This window comes from Lepidochelys kempii, chromosome 2 (genome assembly GCF_965140265.1).
Source record: "Lepidochelys kempii isolate rLepKem1 chromosome 2, rLepKem1.hap2, whole genome shotgun sequence".
Lineage (NCBI taxonomy): Eukaryota > Metazoa > Chordata > Testudines > Cheloniidae > Lepidochelys > Lepidochelys kempii.
Genome location: NC_133257.1, coordinates 85,869,502 through 85,895,939, shown reverse-complemented (window position 1 = coordinate 85,895,939; position 26,438 = coordinate 85,869,502). Strand labels below are relative to the sequence as shown.

At 44.7% G+C, this 26,438-nt stretch overlaps 1 protein-coding gene across 13 annotated transcripts in view; it reads left to right on the top strand.

Annotated features, from left to right (window-relative positions):
- Positions 1–26,438, top strand: part of DLGAP1 (DLG associated protein 1) — a 639,595-nt gene that overhangs the window by 383,492 nt on the left and 229,665 nt on the right. The window contains exon 3 of one of the 13 annotated variants that reach the window (XM_073331536.1): positions 26,098–26,288. The exons of the other annotated variants lie outside the window; for them this stretch is intronic. The gene's annotated coding sequence lies outside the window, so the exon portion shown is untranslated. The remainder of the gene's footprint in view (positions 1–26,097; positions 26,289–26,438) is intronic. 13 annotated transcript variants of the gene reach the window in all.

The window sequence follows — 26,438 nt, the reverse complement described above, 5'->3', positions numbered from 1 at the left end:
GTGATTTTCTGGTCTGGGAAGTAAATCCTTTCTTGCAGCTGTTTAAACAGACCAGAGTTCCTGAAGACACGAGCGTCATGAACCTTTCCCGACCATCCCACGTTGATGTTGGTGAAACGTCCCTTGTGATCCACCAGTGCTTGCAGCACTATTGAAAAGTACCCCTTGTGGTTTATGTACTTGCCGGCTGGGTGCTCTGGTGCCAAGATAGGGATATGGGTTCCGTCTATGGCCCCACCACAGTTAGGGAATCCCATTGCAGCAAAGCCATCCACTACAACCTGCACATTTCCCAGGGTCACTACCCTTGATATCAGTAGATATTTGATAGCGTTGGTTACTTGTATCACAGCAGCCCCCACAGTAGATTTGCCCACTCCAAATTGATTCCCAACTGACCGGTAGCTGTCTGGCGTTGCAAGCTTCCACAGGGCCATTGCCACTCGCTTCTCAACTGTGAGGGCTGCTCTCATCTTGGTATTCTAGCACTTCAGGGAGGGGAAAGCAAGTCACAAAGTTCCATGAAAGTGCCCTTATGCATGCGAAAGTTTCAGAGCCACTGGGAATCATCCCAAACCTGCAACACTATGCGGTCCCACCAGTCTGTGCTTGTTTCCCTGGCCCAGAATCTGCATTCCACAGCATGAGCCTGCCCCATTATCACCATGATCTCCAAATTGCCGGGGACTGCGGTTTTAGAGAAATATGTGTTCATGTCCTCATCACTCTCGTCACTGCACTGCCATCACCTCCTTGCCTGGTTTTTCATCTTCTGGTTCTGCATATGCTGCACCATAATGCGCGAGGTGTTTACAATGGTCATAACTGCTGCGGTGAGCTGAACGGGCTCCATGCCTGCCATGCTATGGCGTCTGCTTGGGCAATCCAGGGAAAAGGGCGCGAAATGATTGTCTGCCGTTGCTTTCACGGAGGGAGGGTTGACTCATGACATTTACCCATAACCACCCGCAACAAATTTTTGGCACCATCAGGCATTGGGAGCTCAGCCCAGAATTCCAATGGGCAGCGGGGACTGCGGGAACTGTGGGATAGCTACCCACAGTGCACCGCTCGGAATATCGACGCTTGCCACGGTACTGTGGACGCACCCCGCCGAATTAATGTGCTTAGTGTGGATGCATGCACTCGACTTTATACAGTCTGTTGCCAAAAATCGACTTCTGTAAAATCTGAGTAATTTCGTAGTGTAGACATACCCTTAGGTTTCCTGCTCCCTAGCTGTTGCCTCTCTTGAGTGGAGGCCTGGATCACTCTCCCTTCTGACAGGGCTATTTCCAGGCTGTACCGTTCCGTGCCTTCACTGTGTATTTCCCAACAAAGACAGTCTGCCTTAGCAGACCTGCTTGCTTTCTCTCCAGAGACTGAGAAGAATGATTGCTACAGATATGCTACCACTGTTTTATTCTTCAGGTAAAAGCGTTACAGAGAAAACATACTAAATACAGTAAAAGAATCTTCGTTCATGCTAATAAGCTTGCCAGAGTTCACCTCAACTCTAACACAGATTCTGGCAGGAGCAACCCTGCCTGGTGAGTCTTTGTGGTTACCAGTTCATCTCAACTTCAGCTCAGAACAAGCACACTCATGAAAAAGTTTAGTCCACCCTTTATACAGATGAGAGGTCTTTGATCTGGAGCTTCCAGAAGCAGGTAGGTAATACACAATGGGTCTCTCTCCCCCAGGCATATCTTTAAAAGGTTGGCTTCAGAGGGGAGAATTTGCATTCCCTTCACCTCAAATTATTTCCTAAGGAAATTCACTTCACACATATTGTTTCAAAAAGATCTTTGGACTTCCTCATCCCTTCCAGAGATTGTATTAATGTTTTTTTCCTGCTTAAGAAGTTCAATACAATCTCCCAATAATACATAAACATTTGTATTTGTAATACAATGAACTCCAAAGATGCTAAACTCAATTAAGTAAAGTTTAATTTAATTCAATAAGGTTTGGCCAGGATGGAACAATTTACACTAAAGGCCTTTTTGCACCACTTTGACAATGTGAAGAAACCTGAAAGAGGTGGGAAGGTGTAATTTGTGTCCTCTCTAAGGCCCATTTATACTGCCAGAGCAGTATAAAAGTGCCTTAGTGTAAATGAGAATAAGGTCCTCAAAGTAGATGAGAACTGTTCATAAGAAGAATTTTTCAGAATGTTATGAGCATGTAAAAGGTTACAATAAACTCTTGTTATAATATTTACCAAACAAACATGACTGTCCTGACTCCTCTTTTATTTATAGAATATAACCATATTGGCATAACAGACTTGGAATACATGAACCAGATTTTCAAAACTGGTGTCTGATTTGTACCCATAAAAATTGCATGTGTATATTTTGCAAAATTTATGCTTAAAGATTTCTGTGCACACAGAATGGGTAATAGTGCATATACGCACCTGTTTGTGCAAGCCATTACTAATGGGGTTTTACAAGGAATGGTGCATGTGCAAATTTTGAAAGCATAGTTTGGGTTCCCATATTTGAAATTTTGGCCTCACATAATTATTTACCTGGTCCATAGATGATAAAAGGAATGTTTCCTGATATATGTTTTATTTTACTTAACAGCGTTACTTAGATTGTATGAAATTATTCATGTTCCGTTTTTAGTTAAATTTAAACCTAGTAAATGCATTAATCTAAGGTGCAGGAGATCCATTTAATAATTGTAGGTGAATCTCTGTGTATATTCTTTTAATGAAAACGTATGGCAAGTGTTTAAGTGTTGGCCTATTGAAACGCAATGAATGGTTTTCCACTTTAACCTAACACAATACATTTCTAGTTTCAAAGGAACATATGAAACATATATAAAACCACTTAGATAAGTCAGATATGAAGAATAGTGAGAAACTTACTATATTTAGTGGAACCAAGGAAGAGAAGACAGAGGGTGAGCAGTGCTCCTTTATTAAAGATAGATGTGCCATAGATGATCAGAGATAAAGAGTAATGCTGACTCAAGAGTATTTCTTTATATTTATTGAAAAGGTACCTAATTTAAGATAGGAAAGAACATATTTGGCTCATAGTGTTTTCACTGTTACAGTTACAGTGCTGCTCACGTAAGCATCACTCAGGAAAATAAGTAATGCATCTATGTTGTAACTGGCAAGATTCTGTTTTTCAAGACACCTCCACCTGATTATTAATATTTAAAGAGTTCTTGTTAAATCCTCCTTGCACACTGTATGTCAGTCAGTGCAAAGGAAACTGAATTAAATGCTGAAAAATGGAATACAGAGGCTAAAAAGTATTCTCAAACACTTCCGTATTCAGTTGCAAGGCTGTTATGAACATTTTGGCCCCAATCCTACACACATTTAAGCATATGCATTATTATTCTGATGTGAGTAGTTCCATTAGCTTATATGAGACTACTTGTGTGTGTAAAGTTATTCATGTGTAAGTGTTTGCAGGATTGGAGCACAGAAGAGGAATATATGGCTCTATGGCTAACAACAAGTAATGAATTGAACTTGTACCATTTTATATTTTTCTACTTCTTATTTGTAATGGACCAAGATATTTCATTAATATCATAACTGCATAATTGCCACCAAAATATCAAATGGATTGTCAGCTAGCAACCGTTCCTAGAAATCCTAAAAAGGTTATGGATCAGACACTAGATTACAGGGTCAGATGCATAGGAAGGAAATTTTTCTATATTATTTTTTTGGTTTAAAAACAATCTTCCCCTAAACAAATATAGGAAACTGTACCAAATGGTCGTTTTGTCATGTGGATAATGTAATTGAAGAACAAGTTGGGATTTATTTCTTGAAAGGTGAAAGACTAGGCCATTTATCCACTGTGCCATCCCCCTTCATGGTTCTTATACAGACCTGGGAATAATATTTTGCCAAGGAAATTGAACTTCGAAGCGTGCTGGTAACAATTCCACAGTGTTGTATTTTTCCCTTCCAAGATGTGCATATGCAGCTTCCTGTTAAGGGTTCTGGTAATGTCTTTCCTTTACTAAGGAGTACTCCAACTGCCTGTACAGATAATTGAAAGCGCTGTGTGCGCATATTTCCACATCACAGCCTGCATTAATTATGGTAAAAATAAACCTCTCCACAATGTTGGCTCTACGCAGGGTCTGTGCAGCACTGTCAGTATTATGCATTCTACAGAAGGCAAGGATTTCCTGTTTCATACATCGTTTCATAATCTCAGTGTGCACTCATATGTCACATGTACAGCACTTCTCACAGGGAAGCACTGAAGAAACACTCTGATGCACTAGATAGCAATCTGTAGTGGAGGACAGCAGTTTTTACTAGAATTGCCAGAGTGCAAGACCCTTCTTACCTGAGTCCAGTAAGCCAATCGCAATGGAGATATTTTTCCACTGACACAGATCCAGATTGTATTTGCATGAACCATGCTTTCCCACTGTAGGTTGATGGCATAAAGCCTAAGCTATCCATATGCTCATGTGTGCTCTGGAATTGCAGAGGCATGGTGACCAACTGGCAATTGCTACTGTTCCTGTGGGCATCACTGAGATATTGCAGTTTCTTTCATCTTTCATATCACATGGTATTCTGGGAAGTTGTGCACATTCTGTTTCTTCGTGCTGCACAGGAAGCTGAACTCCAAGAAGTTAAGAAATATAGCCCATGTCCCTTGAGATGTAATTGATCTGTACATGAAACATTTTAATAGTAGGAAAAGGTTTTTTAGGTTTTTAACATTGCCATACAATGCTCCTGAGCACCAGCATGAGTTTCCAGGTTCACTATTATATTGCAGAGGCAGCCAATACTACTGGCCATGTAGCTATTACTATTTGACTCCCCACCCCTTTACAGGATTCCTTAGTATACTTTAAAAGAAAAGGAGTACTTGTGGCACCTTAGAGACTAACCAATTTATTTGAGCATGAGCTTTCGTGAGCTACAGCTCACTTCATCGGATTGGTTAGTCTCTAAGGTGCCACAAGTACTCCTTTTCTTTTTGTGAATACAGACTAACACGGCTGTTACTCTGAAACCTGACCTTAGTATACTTTGTTTCCTCTCCTCTTCCTCCTTGGGTGTTCCTAAAATTCATAATGCTGTCATAGATACCCTGGGATATATTTTTAGGGGCAAATCATGTTCATAGCACCAAGGAGCAGAGCTACATGCTGAAGATCTCTGGAGGAAAGAAATCCTTCCTCAGGTCACAAAGAAAGAGGTAAGCCTTCTTCTGGCTACTGCTTCAGCCTTAATTCTAGAATCTCTTTTCAGCAATTTTCAGAGTAGCAGCCGTGTTAGTCTGTATTCGCAAAAAGAAAAGGAGTACTTGTGGCACCTTAGAGACTAACCAATTTATTTGAGCATAAGCTTTCATGAGCTACAGCTCACTTCATCGGATGCATTCAGTGGAAAATACAGTGGGGAGATTTATATACATAGAGAACGTGAAACAATGGGTGTTACCATACTGTAACCAGAGTGATCACTTAAGGTGAGCTATTACCAGCAGGAGAGATGGAGGGTGCGGGGGAACCTTTTGTAGTGATAATCAAGGTGGGCCATTTCCAGCAGTTGACAAGAACGTGTGAGGAACAGTGGGGGGTGGGGGGATGGGGATAAACAGGGGGAAATAGTTTTACTTTGTGTAATGACCCATCCACTCCCAGTCTCTATTCAAGCCTAAGTTAATTGTATCCAGTTTGCAAATTAATTCCAATTCAGCAGTCTCTCGTTGGAGTCTGTTTTTGAAGTTTTTTTATTGAAGAATTGCCACTTTTAGGTCTGTAGTCGAGTGACCAGAGAGATTGAAGTGTTCTCCAACTGGTTTTTGAATGTTATAATTCTTGACGTCTGATTTGTGTCCATTTATTCTTTTACATAGAGACTCTCCAGTTTGACCAATGTACATGGCAGAGAGGCATTGCTGGCACATGATGGCATATATCACATTGGTAGATGTGCAGGTGAACGAACCTCTGATATTGTGGCTGATGTGATTAGGCCCTATGATGGTGTCCCCTGAATAGATATGTGGACACAGTTGGCAACGGGCTTTGTTGCAAGGATAGGTTCCTAGGTTAGTGTTTCTGTTGTGTGGTGTGTGGTTGCTGGTGAGTATTTGCTTCAGGTTGGGGGGCTGTCTCCCAAGATCTGTGAGAGTGATGGGTCGTCCCTCAGGATAGGTTGTAGATCCTTGATGATGCGTTGGAGAGGTTTTAGTTGGGGGCTGAAGGTAATGGCTTGTGGCGTTCTGTTATTATCTTTGTTGGGCCTGTCCTGTAGTAGGTGACTTCTGGGTACTCTTCCAGCTCTGTCAGTCTGTTTCTTCACTTCAACAGGTGGGTATTGTAGTTGTAAGAATGCTTGATAGAGATCTTGTAGGTGTTTGTCTCTGTCTGAGGGATTGGAGCAAATGCGGTTGTATCATAGAGCTTGGCTGTAGACAATGGATTATGTGGTGTGGTCTGAATGAAAGCTGGAGGCATGTAGGTAGGAATAACGGTCAGTAGGTTTCTGGTATAGGGTGGTGTTTATGTGACCATCACTTATTAGCACCATAGTGTCCAGGAAGTGGATCTCTTGTGTGGACTGGTCCAGGCGGAGGTTGATGGTGGGATGGAAATTGTTGAAATCATGGTGGAATTTCTCAAGGGCTTCTTTTCCACGGGTCCAGATGATGAAGATGTCATCAGTGTAGCACAAGTAGAGTAGGGGCATTAGGGGACAAGAGCTGAGGAAGCGTTGTTCTAAGTCAGCCATAAAAATGTTGGCATCCTGTGGGGCCATGCCGGTACCCATAGCAGTCCCGCTGATTTGAAGGAATACATTGTCCCCAAAATAGTGAAATAGTTATGGGTGAGGACAAAGTCAAAGTTCAGCCACCAAGTTTGCCGTGACATTATCGGAGATACTGTTCCTGACGGTTTGTAGTCCATCTTTATGTGGAATGTTGGTGTAGAGGGCTTCTACATCCATAGTGGCCAGGATGGTGTTATCAGGAAGATCACCGATGGATTGTAGTTTCCTCAGGAAGTCAGTGGTGTCTCGAAGGTAGCTGGGAGTGCTGGTAGCGTAGGGCCTGAGGAGGGAGTCTACATAGCCAGACAATCCTGCTTTCAGGGTGCCAATGCCTGAGATGATGGGGCGTCCAGGATTTCCAGATTTATGGATCTTGGTAGCAGATAGAATACCCCTGGTCAGGGTTCCAGGGGTGTGTCTGTGCGGATTTGTCCTTGTGCTTTTTCAGGGAGTTTCTTGAGCAAATGTTGTAGTTTCTATTGGTAACCCTCAGTGGGATCAGAGGGTAATGGCTTGTAGAAAGTGGTGTTGGAGAGCTGCTTAGCAGCCTCTTGTTAATATTCCAACCTATTCATGCTGATGACAGCACCTCCTTTGTCAGCCTTTTTGATTATGATGTCAGAGTTGTTTCTGAGGCTGTGGATGGCATTGTGTTCTGCACGACTGAGGTTATGGGGCAAGTGATGCTGCGTTTCCACAATTTCAGCCTGTGCACGTCGGCGGAAGCACTCTATGTAGAAGTCCAGTCTGTTGTTTCGACCTTCAGGAGGAGTCCACCCAGAATCCTTCTTTTTGTAGTCTTGGTAGGAAGCTCTCTGTGTGTTAGTATGTTGTTCAGAGGTAGGCTTGAATAGAGACTGGGAGTGGATGGGTCATTACACATAGTAAAACTATTTGCCCTGTTTATCGCCTTCCTCCCCCCCCCCCACCTCCCCCGTTTCTCAGACGTTCTTGTCAACTGCTGGAAATGGCCCACCTTGATTATCACTACAAAAGGTTTCTCCTCCCCCCCCCCCGCTCTCCCACTGGTAATAGCTCACCTTAAGTGATCACTCTGGTTACAGTGTGTATGGTAACACCCATTGTTTCATGTTCTCTATGTATATAAATCTCCCCACTGTATTTTCCACTGAATGCATCCGATGAAGTGAGCTTTAGCTCACGAAAGTTTATGCTCAAATAAATTTGTTACTCTAAGGTGCCACAAGTACTCCTTCTCTTTTTTCAGCAATTGTGTGCCTCTTTACAGTCACTCAGTAGCAAGTAATTCCACACAGCTACCGATCCCCTAGCCTTGCTTCTGCATGGGCATCAATGTAACTCACTATGGAATGTCTTTGCCTAACTAGTGCATAAGTGTTGGAAGCATTTGGTGTTACCAGATATGCCCATTACTTTGGGGTATGCTCATTTATTAGGGTTACTCTTCTGGGATTGGGGGGGTCTGTAATTCTGTTAATGTACTGCTTATGTCACTTGTGTGTTCATATGGAGGTCTACTCCTTCCTTCTGCAAGTTCCCTCCCAATGGAGCTATCCTGCAGGACCTAGGTTCCCCAGGACTGGGTTCCTCCAGCCCTAGGACCAGATGAACACGCCCACGCACACACACACACACTCTAACAGAGCAAGTCTGAGCAGATTGGGTCAATCAGCACTCTGAAGGTGACCCCCTTATGTCCCTGTACTCAATGGGCTGGATCAAGCAGCACTTTCAAGCTGTCACCCTTATATGCCCCTGGTCTCAATAGGCTGGGCCAAGAAGCTCTTTCAGCTGCCACCTTATATGCCACAGGTTTAACACATCCCTATCCCCATTTTCTCGTCAAAATTGTACTGGTAGTAACCCACTGGATGAGCAAACCCCACAGTATTTCGGGCACTGCAGGGATCTTTAGCTTAGGTAAAAGAAGCATTTCTGCAGAGTAAATGGGGGAAGCTAAAAACACAAAAGAGTAAAGTTCAGAGAGAGAGAGGGAGAAGCAACCAGCTTAACCATAAAAGTTATTTATTGAATAATAGTGATAACTACACAAGGAGAGCCTAAACCAGCATAACAGTTACATTATGAACGGTTAATACCTGAGGTAGAAAAGAAAACAGAGAGAGAGAAGAGAGAGAGGGATCTCACCCATTTCATGGAGCTTGAACTGGTCGGGATTCCCAGGTGATGGTGGTAGCTCAAGGTCCTAAGTGCTGGAGACAGGCAGAGCCCCCAGCACGATCAGTCAGGAGAAGATGAAATCCTAGTGGAACTGATACAGAGTTTGGGTCCATGCATCAGAACCCTTACTTGAACATAGGTAGGGGTTTTTGTAGAGAAACAACAATGATTCAAGGGAGAACACTAGATTTGTTTATGGGTAAACTAATGACTCAAGGGTTTTCTTTAGGCTAGACAGTAGGAGCTGATCACTCTTGGCTATGGGTGGTGTTTTCTTCCAGGGAGCTCACAATGCAACTAGGCTGCTTCAGTATTTTGGATATCCATCAAGGACTCAGTACTAGATTTGGTCTGATAACTGCTGAGCTGCCTGTGTGCAGGTGTAGGTTCATTAACATCTGGAGCAGAGATCCCCCATGATGCAGTGTTTCCCTGCTTTTCTGGTCCCAGAGTTCAGTGTGGTTCTCTGTTTTCCATTCTGTAAGCTAATGAGATGTCTTAATCTTGTCACCCTTGTCAGGAGGGGTCTAGGTGTGTCTCCCAATGCCCTTCATTACTCTCTGCAAGCCTTTTTTCTGATTGGTTTTGGTTCAAGCAGGGACTGGTGAGGGGTGGGGTGTCTTTCATGAGCCAGACAGGCTAGATACTGCACCCTGGTTCCCCAAAAACACAGAGCTGACTAGTATCATTGGGGGATCCAGGGCTCACCTAGAAAACTTGAAACACATTTAAAGTTCCCACTTTCAAAAATAATAGCCAGAAACATCATTTGTTGTTGTATTATGATTCTTTGGCTTTGTAATTTATACCAATTATGAACAATAAAAAATATACGGGTTGAGCTTTTCAAATCGGTGCAGGGGAACTTAGCCACCCATCTTTCCATTACAGATAATGGGACATGTGTGGCTAAAGCCACTGCACTGCTTTGAAAAATCTTACCCTATGTGGAAAACATATATTAATCAGCATTTAATGTGCTTTCGAAAATACATTGGGTGCTTTTAAAAATCTCCCCCTTAACTGTTGGCAGATTTTAATATTTAGCACACTGCCATGTCTGAGGTACCACAGCTATTTCCTGTTCTTAGCAGAGGGAAATACCGGCAGTACCTCAGATACTGTGTACTGTGGTGTTTTTACTATTGGTAAACACTGTCTTCATAATGGGGATCTCTTTTGGGGGGGGGGTAGTTCTTCATGTCTGTCTGTAAAGTACCTACTGCTCTTTCAACAGTATGTAAATATTTAATAATAATACAGAATAATTCATAATTTAATAGTGTTTAAATCCAGAAGGGACCATTAGATCATCTAGTCCAGCCTCCTGTATCTCCCAGGTCATTATTTTTCATCCAGATACCCCTGTATTAACCCCAAACATTTTAGTTAGTCTAAAGCATTTTAATCCTCAGGAAACTAAACTGTGTGCCACGGGGAGAGAACAGGAAAGACTGAGGTACCCCCTAGTGCTCACAGCGTGACAAATTTCTGTTACCAATCTTCCTGAAGCGTCAGGTGATCAGTCTGAGGCCACAGGATCATTAAGGGAGGAGATGACGTAACACACCAAGTGTCTACATTTTAAAGCTTTATTGATAAAATAATAGAATAACAGCAGAGAGTGGTGGGTGCTTCCCACGTCACTCAGAGGAAGGAAGAATGCGTTTGTGCCGCAAGTCCTAACCCACTTTCATACTCACACACGCTGTACCCGAGGCTGACCAAGCCTGGGTGTAACGTAAGCAAAAGAGGGGGAAGGGTGGATGGGAATTCTGTCCTGGGCCCAGGTTGTCCGAGGATCCGCTGTGATCTCCAAGTTGCTCCAGCTCTCAGGAGGGTTTTAAGTCTGGGGTTCCTTGTGGGGGTGCTTCGTTCAGGGACCTCTGCTCCTGATGTCCTCTGTGCCAGTCCAAACCAGCTTTCCATGGTGTCTTCAGCTTTCTCAAAACACAAGGCTGAGCTCCCCCTCTTGCCGTCTCGCCGGAGTTTTCAATCTCTGCAGTCCTAGACCTTGTTTTCTTCTTTGCTGGCCTCGCTGCCTTGCAGATCTGCACAGTTGGGTTTTTCTTTCTCACGGCTGCTCGGGCACATTCACGCCCCCGTCTTTCTCGGCTGTGAGCCAAGTCTCGGCTGTGAGCAGCGTCCTTGGGCTGGGGCCAGCGTCTTATAGTTGGACTGAGCTTGCTAGCTACAGTGTTGAGTTAACCTGTTCTCTGCTTTCTTTCTCCTTCCCCGTTTGGCCTCTTGCAGCCTGCAAAAGAATCTTCCATTCCACACTCACTCACATCTTTGACCCTTCCCAAAATATCCTGCAATGCTTGCAACAGCATTAGCAATATACAATGCTGATCTGCCTTCCCCAGGGGACCCCTTGAGGGAGGGGGCCATCGGGGTGTGACAACAGCCTCTGCAATGGCAGGGAATGGATTAGGTGAGATATGCCCAGATGATTTTAGCAGTTGAATCATGCCAGAGGAAGGGGAAAAAACACCAATATGCCAGCCAGTGTGACCTGGGGAAAAATTCCTTCCCAAACCCAAACCTATTGATCAGTGTGTCCCTGAGCATGTGAGTAAGATGCTCCAGCCAGGCATCTAGAAAGAGGATTAATAATAAATGGTATTAAAAAGCTATAATTTTCCTGTTGATATAGGTAATAATAATAATAATACTTTGCAATCTGTAGCATATTTCATCCCATTTTTCGTGCCTAATTCATCTTCATACCTGTTTACATTCAAACGCTGTTGAATTTTGCATTATTCAAAAATAAATAGGCAAATTGACAGTCAGATTTTAATGGCTGAGATTATCGTCGGAGTCTAAAGATTGTGCCAAATATATTCATGGTATGATCACATGATAATTTCTATCTCTTTAAAAAAAAAAGTCCAGCACATTCTAATTCAGTATTAGAGAACTAGGTTTTAGTTATTCATCCCTTTGGCAGCTCAAAATACAGTAGGATTCAGTAAGGTCTGTGAAAAGGTTGTTTATTTTAAATCCTGTTGAATATTTCATATTAGAGCTATCAATAAGCTTACAGGACAGCAGAGTCAGAGTAGTCTTGCTAGCCTGGATGATTTGTCCAGACAGACGCTGAGAAAATCATACATTGTGGAGTTTAGTTAGTTCTGAAAACTAGCCTGTCACCAAAAATTTAAGAGAGAAATCTTCAATGAATAATTTGTAAGGAAAGTCAGGTAATTATCCTAATTCTGCCAGTTGTTCTAACTAGTCATTAGAAGGGGCTTAAAATAGAGATCTAATACCAAATTTATTTCTGATGTTTCCATTGAAGTCACTGGAGTTATGTCATGGATGGCCCATAGTCTCTTTATTGTAATAATACTGTTCAGTGCATGTTTATTTTGACTGCATGGGAAATGAATCTCTGTTTTGGCTGTTAGTACAATTTTAAAAATTGATTTTAGATAGTGGTCCAGATTCTGCTCTCTGATATGCATGTACATACCACCCAGGAGGGGAATAGTCTTTTTTTGTCCAGAGGCACCAAACTATAAAAAGGGGAAAATATATTACTGCGTTTTGCTTACATTTAAAAGCCTTTGGGCAGAGGCCAAACTTGATACATTTGAGCTCCAAAAGGAAGATTTCAGAGGTATGAGAGTGTGAAAATATCATTTATAAACAAACATGAAAATGACCTCTTCATGGAAACTGTTTTGTAATCTTTATACAACGGACGCTACCTATACTTGCTATAATAGCTAAGCATTCATTTAAGTTAGTGGGAGTCTTTCCATTGACTTCACTGGGTTTTAGATCAGGCCCTTAAACATCTTATCAAAGGAAATCAAATTTCAAAGCTTCTTAATACAGTACATTCTACTCTGTGATGTTTTCGTATTTACAAAATAAATACACAGAAAGAAAATGTAAGCACTTGGGATCAGCTGATATTCCCACAGTGCCATTGGGAGATCATGCAGAGGCAGAGCCAGGAAGCCTAAAAAGAGTGGTTTCAGAGTCGCAGCTGTATTAGTCTGTATCCGAAAAAGAAAAGGAGTACTTGTGGCACCTTAGACTAACCAATTTATTTAAATGCATCCGATGAAGTAGCTCACGAAAGCTTATGCTCAGATAAATTTGTTAGTCTCTAAGGTGCCACAAGTACTCCTGTTCTTTTGTCTAAAAAGAGTAGGCGCTGCAGGAAGTACCACCCAAGAGGCCCAAGTGACAGTACCCTGTTACACTCTGACAAGCACCCTTTTTAACCTTGGGTTTCTCTAGGAAGTTGTCTGGGCAACCACACAGACTTCAGCCTTGCTGCCAAGCCAGACTTTGCTGGATCTCTTGCTTTCTGGTCTCCAACTCCAGCCTGCCTCTGATCCTGATGCCTGCCTCTCAGTTCTAGCCTGGTACTGCCTCTGATCTCTGGTCTCCAACCCCAGCCTGACTCCGACCCTGATTCTTGCTTATGGAACCTGACTCTTGAGCTTCCTAGGGTTGCCAACCCTCTCGGTTTCACTGGCAGTCTCCCGGAATCAGGCTCTATCTCCCAGAGGCTACTGAAAGTCCAGCAGTGCAGCGAGGCTAAGGCAGGCTCCGTGCCTGCCCGGGCTCCGCACCACTCCCGGAACCATCCAGCACATCCCTGTGGCTCTGGGGGGGCGGGGGGTCTCCACGCACTGCCCCCGTCCCAAGCGCCGACTCTGCAGCTCCCATTAGCCAGGAACTGCAGCCAATAGGAGCTGCAGGGGCAGTGCGCAGAGAGCCCCTTCCCCCCCCCCATGAACCACTACCAGAGGGATGTGCTGGTCGCTTTCAGGAGCTGCCCAAGGTAAGTGCCGCCCCGCCTGAGCCTGCACCCTTCAACCCCTGCCACACCCAAACCCCTGCCCCAGCCCAGAGCCTGCACCCCACGTGCAAAGTCCCTCCCAGAGCCTGCACCATCTCCTGCACCCTAACCACCTGCCCCAGCCTGGTGAAAATGAGAGGGGAGAGCAAGCGAGGGAGGGGGGATGGAGTGAGCGGGGCCTCAGAGAAGGGGTGGGACAGGGGTATGGCCTCAAGGCAGGGGGCGGGGCAAGGATGTTTGGGTTTGTGTGATTAGACAGTTGTCAACCCTACCTCCAACTCCTGCTCAGTGACTGTGGTCTCTGGTGGGCAGACCTCAGCCCAGCTGTGACTTCTAAGCCAGACAGCCTACGCCCTGATCCCTTACAGAAAGAGACATAGATATAATTTGTTTATAATTGTCATAATACAACAGAAATTCTCCTTCCAATTTATTATTTCATCTAATGACACACTCAGCAATGCCGCATGTTATCGAGCCAGGTCAAGAGCAGCAGTCACTAGATACATTTCTGGTTTAAGATAACTTATTGTTTGTTCCTTTAGACTAGTTGATATCAGCATCCAGTCCTCCTGTCATTGATGTATTGATTTAAAGACTTGTCATAAGGCAGAATACAAAAACATTACAGATAATAACACAAGTCTATTTATTGTCATAACATAAAATAATACTTAACACATCTTTTTTATTATCAGGAATCTCGTTGGTAGTCTTCAAAGACTTTTTGGTAATGGTCTGAGATCACTCTCATCACTATTATGTTAAGACTATAAAAGCCTCTTTTAGACCACAGTGTAATGGAATTAAACCAACATTAAGGGTCTCAAAAGAGTTTTCTTCTGTCTACTTATTCTGGCAGAAATCCGTAATCCTTTTCTTTTGATAACAGCTCTTTCCCAGATTCTGTCCCAAACCTCCTGCCCAGATGCCCTTGACCTGTCAGTCACTTTTCAGCTGGGAGAGGTGTAACCCTTCTGCCTGTCAGAGTTGGCAGCAACAAGGGCCAGGTTCAGTATCTAGGGCTTCCATTCCAATAACACAATGCAAAACCGGCTCAAGCCCCCACCCAGTGACCTGGAACAAATATATACCATCCCAGCTGGGCGCCTCCAAGAGATAATACTTCCCCTCTCGCAAGCACATAGTCTGAGTGTAGCAAAAAAAAAAAGCCTTTTAATAACAGAGAGAAACAATGTGGCATTATGTTGGGGAAACACCACCAACAGGATTCATAACGCAACCCATGAGCAAAACCCACCCCAAGCAAATTGGGGCATGTACTTTCCCTTTGGTTCTTGAGTCCAGCAACCCAAAATCACCCAAAGTCCCAAAAGTCCAAGTCCTTGGTCAGGGCAGCCCCAGACTTCAAAAGTTTATCTGCAGAGTTTTACCTCCCAACCTGGGTGGAAATTGGGGGGGGGGGGGTTTAAGGGGCACCTTACATGGTCCAACGCTGATGGCCCCACCTCTCCATGGGGCTCCGCTCCGCTCGCTGTCCCGCAAACTGCTCTGCTCCACCAGCCGCTCCACGCTATGCAAACTGCAATGCTCTTTCAGCCGCTCCACTCGCCATCCCAAAAACTGCTCTACCATATAGCTTCAGGCTCCCCCACTACTTAACACAACACTCAGTGATTTCAGTTCTTAGTAAGTTTAGCTCTTTTGTGATTTCAGCTTGTAGTAAGGGAGCCTCAGTGCTGGTGCACCATTAGCCCAAAGTGAATTCAGCTCAGCAGCCTGTAACTAGAATCCTAATGGGATCAAAATTAGCTCTGATATTCCACAGTGGAGAGAGAAGGAAATGCAGTCAGCATGTAAGGTTCTCACCAGGGGACCCATGCCACCAAGTATTAATACCTGTCCCCAACCTCTCTCAATTCACAGAGTTTTGGAACCCATGTCCCTTGCCTAGCGAGTGCTACTTAGTTGATGGCGAGTCCCTCCATCATAACAAAAGGCCAAGTACAGTTCCACTGTCCTTGATTCCCATAATCAGGGTAATAACAATTTATTCTTCCTGCCCCAATAACAGAGACACTGGGGATTCCACAGCAGCCAAAGGTGTGACCATAGGTGGGTGTGCCTATGCAAATGAGATCGGCCCCTGAAGTTCTTTTCCACAACTTGCCACACCTCACCACCAGATGTCAGGGTGGAGCTCATCCTGACTCTGCTTACAGAGGAGATGAATGATTTTTTTTGAAAGCTATTCTGAACACGACTGAGTAATCATCCGGCAATGAATGCAGCCTAAAAAAATCATATAATCTCCTTTCTTCCTTAGGGAGACTGGAGTCACCCCTTCTTAGCATTGTACATCTCCACTAATATAAAAAATACCAGGATAGATTGACGCTACTTATGTGTTCTGATTTAAGGCAACATTTTCAATAGCTTATATGATGCATGTGACGTTGTGTATTTTAAATTTCCCTATGCACGGTACTTTACAGAACTCTCTAATGGATATTGTGAGGTAAAATAATAGGCCTTTGCCCCCACCCTACCTCTCAGCTATATTCCTCTCTGAATCTGTTTTCTGAACCCGAAGCATAAAGGAAGGACGAGAGCTGATAAAAGATATACAAGTGAGAGGCTTAGTACAGTCAAACTGAGCAAGAAATATAGGAACTCTGAGTGCAGTGGCCGAATTCTCTTCTGCTGTTATTGCTTCAGCTCCATTGAAGTCAATGGAATTGTGTCAGTTTATTCCACGAGAGATTTTGTTCCATTATGTCTTTCCTTCATTTCTTTCTATGGCTATTTTTATATTCACCTAATTCAGACTAGCACGGGGCGGGAGGGGTGGTTTAATCATGAGTAGAAATAAATTCTGGCTTACTTTCATTGTTTCTGAGAATGGCAGGTACTTAAACCCAGCTCCCTAAATAGATATCATATGAATAATGTAACCAGAATTCTTCCTGGGAGACTGTGATGGTTCTGGGGGCACCCAGGACTGTGAGTTACCTTGTTACTCCCTGCCTCTAGCATGAGGGAGTCTTGCCTTTGCTTGGCTAGGTGTCTGCTCCCTAACCACCAGCCACTCAACTACTCTTCCCTGGGCTATGCCAGCCCTCGCTTCACCTTGCAACCCAGTCCCCGAGACCCTTTGAATCATTCCCCTGTGATATCTAGCCACTGACACTGGCTACTCACAGAAATCCCAGCTCCTCTGCCCTCAAAGGGAAGTGTGCCCCATTTGATTAGTTTTACCTTGTATCGCCACTCCTGTGAAATCACAGCGCACTTATGACTGCTTGTAATAAAACAAAAGAATAAAGTTTTAACCTAGAAACAAGAGAGAGTGGTGGACAAAAATGGTTATGACACAAAACAAAATCATAAGTTGTGAACCTGAGTCTGCACTTCTTAGCAGTTAATTTTTCTATCTAATAAAGTAGGTTCCCCTCTCCCCCAAAGTTCAGTCTGTTGCAGTGCTGTCTGGCTTCACAGGAAGCAGGGTTCAATTTTTAATGAGACCATCTTGCTCCTCAAGATGTCTTCAAGAGGTTTTGATTGTTTGTAGTTGTCTCTGATGATTTTGCATTGAAAGTCTTGGAACTGAGCAAAGCTAAACAACTGAGCTTTGCATTACATCACCAGCTAAACAGGATGAGGTCAGGTGACAACTTCCTTCTATCTGAATGGGTAAGGACTGAGGGGACATGGGTGATTTAGGGATGCTTAATGGAGGGGACAGAGCCATTACAGTTTGGCACCAGTTCAAAATCTGATCCAGATGGTAGTGACCAAACCTAAGTAATATTTGTGAAATTAGTTTTCTTTAATTATTTTTTGATTTATTGTATTGTGGTTGCACTCAAGCCTCATTCAGGTGTGGGAACCTCTGCAGAGACACGAGAAGACGTGATCCCTGCTTTGCAGAGTTCACAATCTGAGCTCACTCTAGTTCTTAATGGACAGTTCACCACATCAGAAGTACTATCCATCTGTGCTTATTTTGATACAACCACTGGTAGAAGTTATGCTTGTAAATCCCCACTTCAATAATGGGAGAATAGCCAATGGCTGCAAATTATAGATTTTTGTAAATGGTGTTTATGTATATAAATAGATGAGTTAATGGTTTAATTGTTTGAGGAAGTGATATATCTTTGTATGATTGTCATACTGTTTCCTTGTGCTCACTTTTAAAACTGACAGGATTTCTGGTGGCACATTTGTATATTTTATATTTGCGATACCCCTGATTGATACATACAAAATTGATTTAAGGTCTGGGTGAAATAGGATCTTACAGGAATGATCTGAAGTCTAGATAACCTCTTTTACTATGAGAGACTAAGAAGCTCCATCCATTTAGCTAATGAAGGGAATCTTAAGAGGTGATTTTATCATAGTCTAAGCCCTAGTCTACACTAGGAATTTAGGTCGAATTTAGCAGCATTAAATCAATGTCAACCTGCACCTTTCCACACAATGAAGCCCTTTATTTCGACTTAAAGGGCTCTTAAAATCGATTTCCTTACTCCACCCCTGACAAGTGGATTAGCGCTTAAATCGGCCTTGCCGGCTCGAATTTGGGGTACTGTGGACACAATTCGATGGTATTGGCCTCCAGGAGCTATCCCAGAGTGCTCCATTGTGACCGCTCTGGACAGCACTCTCAACTCAGATGCACTGGCCAGGTAGACAGGAAAAGAACCGCGAACTTTTGAATCTCATTTCCTGTTTGGCCAGCGTGGCAAGCTGCAGGTGACCATGCAGAGCTCATCAGCACAGGTGACCATGATGGAGTCCCAGAATCGCAAAAGAGCTCCAGTATGGACCGAACGGGAGGTACGGGATCTGATCGCTGTTTGGGGAGAAGAATCCGTGCTATCAGAACTCCGTTCCAGTTTTCGAAATGCCAAAACCTTTGTCAAAATCTCCCAGGGCATGAAGGACAGAGGCCATAACAGGGACCCGAAGCAGTGCCGCGTGAAACTGAAGGACCTGAGGCAAGCCTACCAGAAAACCAGAGAGGCAAACGGCCGCTCCGGGTCAGAGCCCCAAACATGCCACTTCTATGATGAGCTGCATGCCATTTTAGGGGGGTCAGCCACCACTACCCCAGCTGTGTTGTTTGACTCCTTCAATGGAGATGGAGGCAATACGGAAGCAGGTTTTGGGGATGAAGAAGATGATGATGATGATGTGGTTGTAGATAGCTCACAGCAAGCAAGCGGAGAAACCGGTTTTCCCGACAGCCAGGAACTGTTTCTCACCCTGGACCTGGAGCCAGTACCCCCCGAATCCACCCAAGGCTGCCTCCTGGACCCAGCAGGCGGAGAAGGGACCTCTGGTGAGTGTACCTTTTAAAATTCTATACATGGTTTAAAAGCAAGCATGTGAAAGGATTACTTTGCCCTGGCATTCGTGGTTCTCCTAGATGTAGTCCTAAAGCCTTTGCAAAAGGTTTCTGGGGAGGGCAGCCTTATTGCGTCCTTCATGGTAGGACACTTTACCACTCCAGGCCAGTAACACGTACTCGGGAATCATTGTAGAACAAAGCATTGCAGTGTAGGTTTGCTGGCATTCAAACAACATCCGTTCTTTATCTCTCTGTGTGATCCTCAGGAGAGTGAAATATAATTCATGGTCACCTGGTTGAAATAGAGTGCTTTTCTTAAGGGGACACTCAGAGGAGCCCATTCCTGCTGGGCTGTTTGCCTGTGGCTAAACAGAAATGTTCCCCGCTGTTAGCCACAGGGAGGGGGGAAGGTTGAGGGGGTAGTCACGCGGTGGGGGGAGGCAAAATGCGACCTTGTAAAGAAAGCACATGTGCTATGTATGTAATGTTAACAGCAAGGTTTACCCTGAAAGAGTGTAGCCACTGTTTTATAAAATGTGTCTTTTTAAATACCGCTGTCCCTTTTTTTTTCTCCACCAGCTGCATGTGTTTCAATGATCACAGGATCTTCTCCTTCCCAGAGGCTAGTGAAGCTTAGAAAGAAAAAAAAACGTACTCGCGATGAAATGTTCTCCGAGCTCATGCTGTCCTCCCACACTGACAGAGCACAGACAAATGCGTGGAGGCAAATAATGTCAGAGTGCAGGAAAGCACAAAATGACCGGGAGGAGAGGTGGCGGGCTGAAGAGAGTAAGTGGCGGGCTGAAGCTCAAATGTGGCGGCAGCGTGATGTGAGGAGGCAGGATTCAATGCTGAGGCTGCTGCAGGACCAAACCAGTATGCTCCAGTGTATGGTTGAGCTTCAGCAAAGGCAGCTGGAGCACAGACTGCCACTGCAGCCCTCTGTAACCAACCGCCCTCCTCCCCAAGTTCCATAGCCTCCACACCCAGACGCCCAAGAACGCGGTGTGGGGGCCTCCGGCCAACCAGCCACTCCATCACAGAGGATTGCCCAAAAAAAAGAAGGCTGTCATTCAATAAATTTTAAAGTTGTAAACTTTTAAAGTGCTGTACTTAAAGTGCTGTGTGGCATTTTCCTTCCCTCCTCCACCACCCCTCCTGGGCTACCTTGGTAGTCATCCCCCTATTTGTGTGATGAATGAATAAAGAATGCATGAATGTGAAGCAGCAATAACTTTATTGCCTCTGCAAGCGGTGACTGAAGGGAGGAGGGGCGGGTGGTTAGCTTACAGGGAAGTAGAGTGAACCAAGGGGCGGGGGGTTTCATCAAGGAGAAACAAACAGAACTTTCACACCGTAACCTGGCCAGTCATGAAACTGGTTTTCAAAGCTTCTCTGATGCGTACCGCGCCCTCCTGTGCTCTTCTAACCGCCGTGGTGTCTGGCTGCACGTAACCAGCAGCCAGGCAATTTGCCTCAACCTCCCACCCCGCCATAAACGTCTCCCCCTTACTCTCACAGATATTGTGGAGCACACAGCAAGCAGTAATAACAGCGGGAATATTGGTTTTGCTGAGGTCTAAGCGAGTCAGTAAACTGCGCCAGCGCGCCTTTAAACATCCAAATGCACATTCTACCACCATTCTGCACTTGCTCAGCCTGTAGTTGAACAGCTCCTGACTACTGTCCAGGCTGCCTGTGTACGGCTTCATGAGCCATGGCATTAAGGGGTAGGCTGGGTCCCCAAGGATACATATAGGCATTTCAACATCCCCAACAGTTATTTTCTGGTCTGGGAATAAAGTCCCTTCCTGCAGCTTTTGAAACAGACCAGAGTTCCTGAAGATGCGAGCGTCATGTACCTTTCCCGGCCATCCCACGTTGATGTTGGTGAAACGTCCCTTGTGATCCACCAGAGCTTGCAGCACTATCGAAAAGTACCCCTTGCGGTTTATGTACTCGGCGGCTTGGTACTCCGGTGCCAAGATAGGGATATGGGTTCCGTCTATGGCCCCACCACAGTTAGGGAATCCCATTGCAGCAAAGCCATCCACTGTGACCTGCACATTTCCCAGGGTCACTACCCTTGATATCAGCAGATCTTTGATTGCGTGGGCTACTTGCATCACAGCAGCCCCCACAGTAGATTTGCCCACTCCAAATTGATTCCCAACTGACCGGTAGCTGTCTGGCGTTGCGAGCTTCCACAGGGCTATCGCCACTCGCTTCTCAACTGTGAGGGCTGCTCTCATCTTGGTATTCATGCGCCTCAGGGCAGGGGAAAGCAAGTCACAAAGTTCCATGAAAGTGCCCTTACGCATGCGAAAGTTTCGCAGCCACTGGGAATCGTCCCAGACCTGCAACACTATGCAGTCCCACCAGTCTGTGCTTGTTTCCCGAGCCCAGAATCGGCGTTCCACAGCATGAACTTGCCCCATTAGCACCATGATGCATGCATTGGCAGGGCCCATGCTTTCAGAGAAATCTGTGTCCATGTCCTGATCACTCACGTGACCGCGCTGACGTCGCCTCCTCACCCGGTATCGCTTTGCCAGGTTCTGGTGCTGCATATACTGCTGGATAATGCGTGTGGTGTTTAATGTGCTCCTAATTGCCAAAGTGAGCTGAGCGGCCTCCATGCTTGCCTTGGTATGGCGTCCGCACAGAAAAAAGGCGCGGAACGATTGTCTGCCATTGCTCTGACGGAGGGAGGGGCGACTGACGACACGGCTTACAGGGTTGGCTTCAGGGAGCTAAAATCAACAAAGGGGGTGTCTTTACATCAAGGAGTATTTCAGGCAGGACTTCACGGAGGGTTCCAATAAGAAATGGTGCACCTAAGTTATTGTTCTTATTGGAACAAGGAGGTTAGTCTGGCCTCTGATTGATACATGGCTAGATTTACCTCGCTGCACCTTCTCTGTGAGTGACTGCAGTGTGACCTAGAGGAATGAGTCCCCTAGACAGGGGAGGGGGGGAAGCAAATGAGTACAAAACAAATCTGGTCTATTTCTTGTTTTGATCCACTCCATCTATCTTTTACATCTTTGGCTGGCAGCAGACGGTGCAGAAGGACTGCATGCCATCCACATCTCATGGCTGCTCGGCAGAAGATGGTACAGTTCGACTGCTAGCAATCCTCATCTCTTGCCTGCCTGGCAGAAGATGGTACAGTACGACTGCTAGCAATCCGTATCATCTGCCTGCTCACCATAAGACGGTTCAATAGGACTGACTGCAGGACTAAAGAGAATGACCTGGTCAAGTTACTCCAAATTTAGTCCCTGCGCCCATGTCTGCCCAGGCGCTCCCAGCCGACGTGGCCAGGAGCACCTCGGACACGACGAGGATGACTACCAGTCATACTGCACCGTCTGCTGCCAGAAGGCACTGGGTTGCTGCTACTGTGTAGCAAAGCCGTACCGCGTCTGCCAGCACCCAGGAGACATAGGGTGACGGTTACCTGAGCGGGCTCCATGCTTGCCGTGGTATGGCGTCTGCACAGGTAACTCAGGAAAAAAGGCGCGAAACAATTGTCTGCCCTTGCTTTCACAGAGGAAGGGAGGGAACGGGGGCCTGACGATATGTACCCAGAACCACCCGCGACACTGTTTTTGTCCCATCAGGCATTGGGATCTCAACCCAGAATTCCAATGGGCAGCGGAGACTGCGGGAACTGTGGGATAGCTACCCACAGTGCAACACTCCGGAAGTCGACTCTAGCCTCAGTACTGTGGAAGCGCTCCGCCGAGTTAATGCACTTAATGCACTTAGAGCATTTTCTGTGGGGACATACACAGTCGAATATATTAAATCGATTTCTAAAAAATCGACTTCTATAAATTCGACCTTATTCCGTAGTGTAGACATACCCTAGAAGTGCTACTTGGGGAGAAGATTTCTGATGACAGAGGAGACAAAAGCATAAAGAGATCAAATAGCTAGAAGCTGAAACTAGATAAAATAAGACAGAAAATAAGATATAGATATTTAAATGTCAGGATAATTAACCATTAGAACATCTTTCCAAGGGATGTGGTCTCCATTGTTTGAAGTCTTTAAATCAAAAGTGGATGTCTTTCTAAAAGATAAAGGAGTCCAGTGGCACCTTAAAGACTAACATATTTATTTGGGCATAAGCTTTCGTGGGTAAAAAAACCCACTTGTTGCATCCTTGTTGTTTTTGTGGATACAGACTAACACGGTTACCCCCGATACTTTCTAAAAGATGTGATATAGGTCAACCAGGAGATATGGACCATAAGTGTGGACCTGATGCAGGAATTAAAGGACAAATTTCTATGGTTTGCGTTATGTAGGAGGTCAACTAGATGGTGCTTATGGTCCCTTCTACGCTTAAAAATTGATTATTCTGGTATTCAATTGAGTATATGCCCAATGTTTTGAATGGAAAGGCAGGATTTCTGCTGAATAGCAAAGACATAATAATCAAAGTGAAGATATTGTTTGACAACGTCTGTGTGTACTTTAAGTTGGGTTTTTCCCTGCTCGTAGTTTCTGTGAAATGCATAATTTGAGGGATTAATACAAAACATTGGTATGAACTTCATTTCCTTTACCCCCAAAATAAAATGTGATGGAGACAGGGAAAGATGGATGGAAAAAATTTACCATGGTGTTTTTGTGTGCTAATTTGAATTCTATAGTTTTCTCATTTTGAAGGTTTTAGTACTTCTTAACAATCATAGTTCCTCTGAAGCATTTTGAGTGCTTTGCAACTGCTTAGTACAGATATTGTTAGAACTTCAAACAATTTTTACAGATCACAGTGTAAATTTAGCTTGTATCATTTAAAACATTCAGGTCAAGCCATTTTGCAGTAGGACCTACAAATAAGAACGTAAGAATGATCATGCTGGGTCAGATCAATGGTCCACCTAGCACAGTAACCTGTCTTCCAACAGTGGCCTGTACCAGATGCTTCAGAGGGAATTAACAGAATAGGGCAATTATTGATTGATCAACCACCTGTTGATCAAGTTCCTGAAAGTTGGAGATTTGGGTACACCTGGAGCATAGGGTTGCATCTCTGACCATTTTGGCTAATTAATCATTGATGATTAATCCTCCATGAATTTATCTAACTCTTTTTTGAACCGATATGGATATGGACCGGCCATCAACAAATTTAGGCTCAAAATTAGGTGAAGGTTTCTAACCATCAGAAGAGTGAAGTTCTGGAACAACCTACCAAGGGGAGCAGTGGGGAGCAAAAAACCTAACTAACTTCAAGACTGAGTTTGATAAATTTATGGAGGCCATGGTATGGTGAGATTGCCTACAAAGGCATGTTGCCCATTGATGACTGCCAGTAGCAAAATCCTCAACAGCTGGGGACAGGACACTAGATGGGGAGGGCTCTGAGTTACTACAGAGAATTTTTTCCTAGGCATCTGCCTGGCAGGTCTTGCCCAAATGCTCAGAGTCTAACTGATCACCATATTTGGGGTTGGGAAGGAATTTTTTCCCAGGTCTGATTGACAGAGACCCTGGGGGATTTTTGCCTTCCTTTGAGCATGGGACGTGGGTCATGTGTAGGTTTAAACTAGTATAAATGGTGGATACTCTGTAGCTTGAAGTCTTTAAACCATGACTTGAGGACTCACTCCAGTAACTCAGACAGAGGTTAGGGGTCTGTTTCAGGAGTGGGTGACATTCTGTGGCCTGCAATGTGCAGGAGGTCACAGTAGATGATCATGCTGGTCCCTTCTGACCTTAAAGTCTCTGAGTCTATAAATTCCCTGTTTGCCTGAGAATGCTTCCAAGCAGGAAAGCTCAAGTGAATTGGAAATATTCTTGAATATATTCTGTTTCTACTTGTAACTATTAATAATTACAATTTCTTACTATGTTTGGTGCTAGCAGTGCGTTTGGCACTCTCCAGAGAGAAAGAAAAACGAGGAACGCACACTGGTGCCTTTGTGCCCAATCTGCAGCTGCCTCGCAGACTGTGCATCTACGTTGTCTGGCTATACCAGGAGGAGGACAGGAGACCCTGGATATAGTTTAATTAGACAGCAACTTTATTATTAGCTCTCTGGGAGTACCCATCAGATAGAACTGTACAGTGTAGGTAACTCCATGATCGTTTCAGTATCTACCCGGGGGGAGGGGGAGCCTTTCATCGCCCCCCCCCCCCCGCATTTCCATCCTAGTGCCCAGCCAATGCTGCTGGGATCATACCATCTCCCCGCAAATTAGGGTTAAAGGTGGGCTATAAAGGGGGGTTGGCTCCCTGTCGTCCAAATCATAAGAGCCCTTCACACACCCCCACCCCCATGTTTCCACTCCTGTAACAAACATATCCTTTAAATCCTTTACCAAACCTTTCATCTGATCGCTGTATCTTTTCCCAATGGAGTACCTGCATTGGTCATCCGCCCCTCACTTATGTAATGAGTTGTGACATCATAGCCTAACTCTCATTTCCTGCTCACTCTAACTAAGCCCTCCCCCAAACCCGCTGAGGGGCAGGCAAAATAACCCCTACTCTGACTTGGCCAGTCTGGCAGTGACGGAAAAAATTCCTTCCAGCCCCTGAGCAACCACAGTGCTAGCACAGTGCCCACAGCAGATCCTGAGCAAACCTGGTCTTTCGCTACTTGTGAGGTTGTGGGGTGCTCTGCCTGGTCTGGGGAACAAGGGTTATCTCCTGCCGGGCTCACCGTTTATCAGATTCTCGTATGGTCCCCGAGCGTTGTCATGCTGACCCACTCTGCATCTGCAGCTATGTCCATGCCTCTCTATCCCCCGCCTTAAAGCCTCCTGGCAAATGTGACAAGTCCACACACACACACCCCCACACACACCCCCACTTAAAGTACAGTGCAGTCATTGTCCCTGTCCTATAGAGCTAAATAGACAACATACAGTAATGGGGCTGGAGATGTGACAAAGTCAGGCATCCTTCAGTAATAACATGCCCATTTACCTTTTGATATTATTTCACCTCTGCTGTTTGTGATGCATTTCTAGAGAGAACATATGCAGTGACTGAGACAACATGGCTTGAATTCTGTTTGCCATGTATACAGGAACAAGAAGTACATCTAATAATCCTCCAGCGGGGGCTCCGTCTTTTTCTTTTGAGAACCAAAGCTTCAGAATTAACCATCTGTGACCTCACTAATTTGATGAAAAATCAGTCCCAGACTATGCAAATAAAGGTCAGTCAATCAACTACACATGGAACTCTAGAGCTGGCCAGTTCAATCCAGGATATCAGAGCGTTTATTCATTATTTCTTTTGAGCTAAACAATGTTAGTCAAGTTCCTACATCCCTATTTTTACGAAACTGAGCGAATAACTTGTAGCA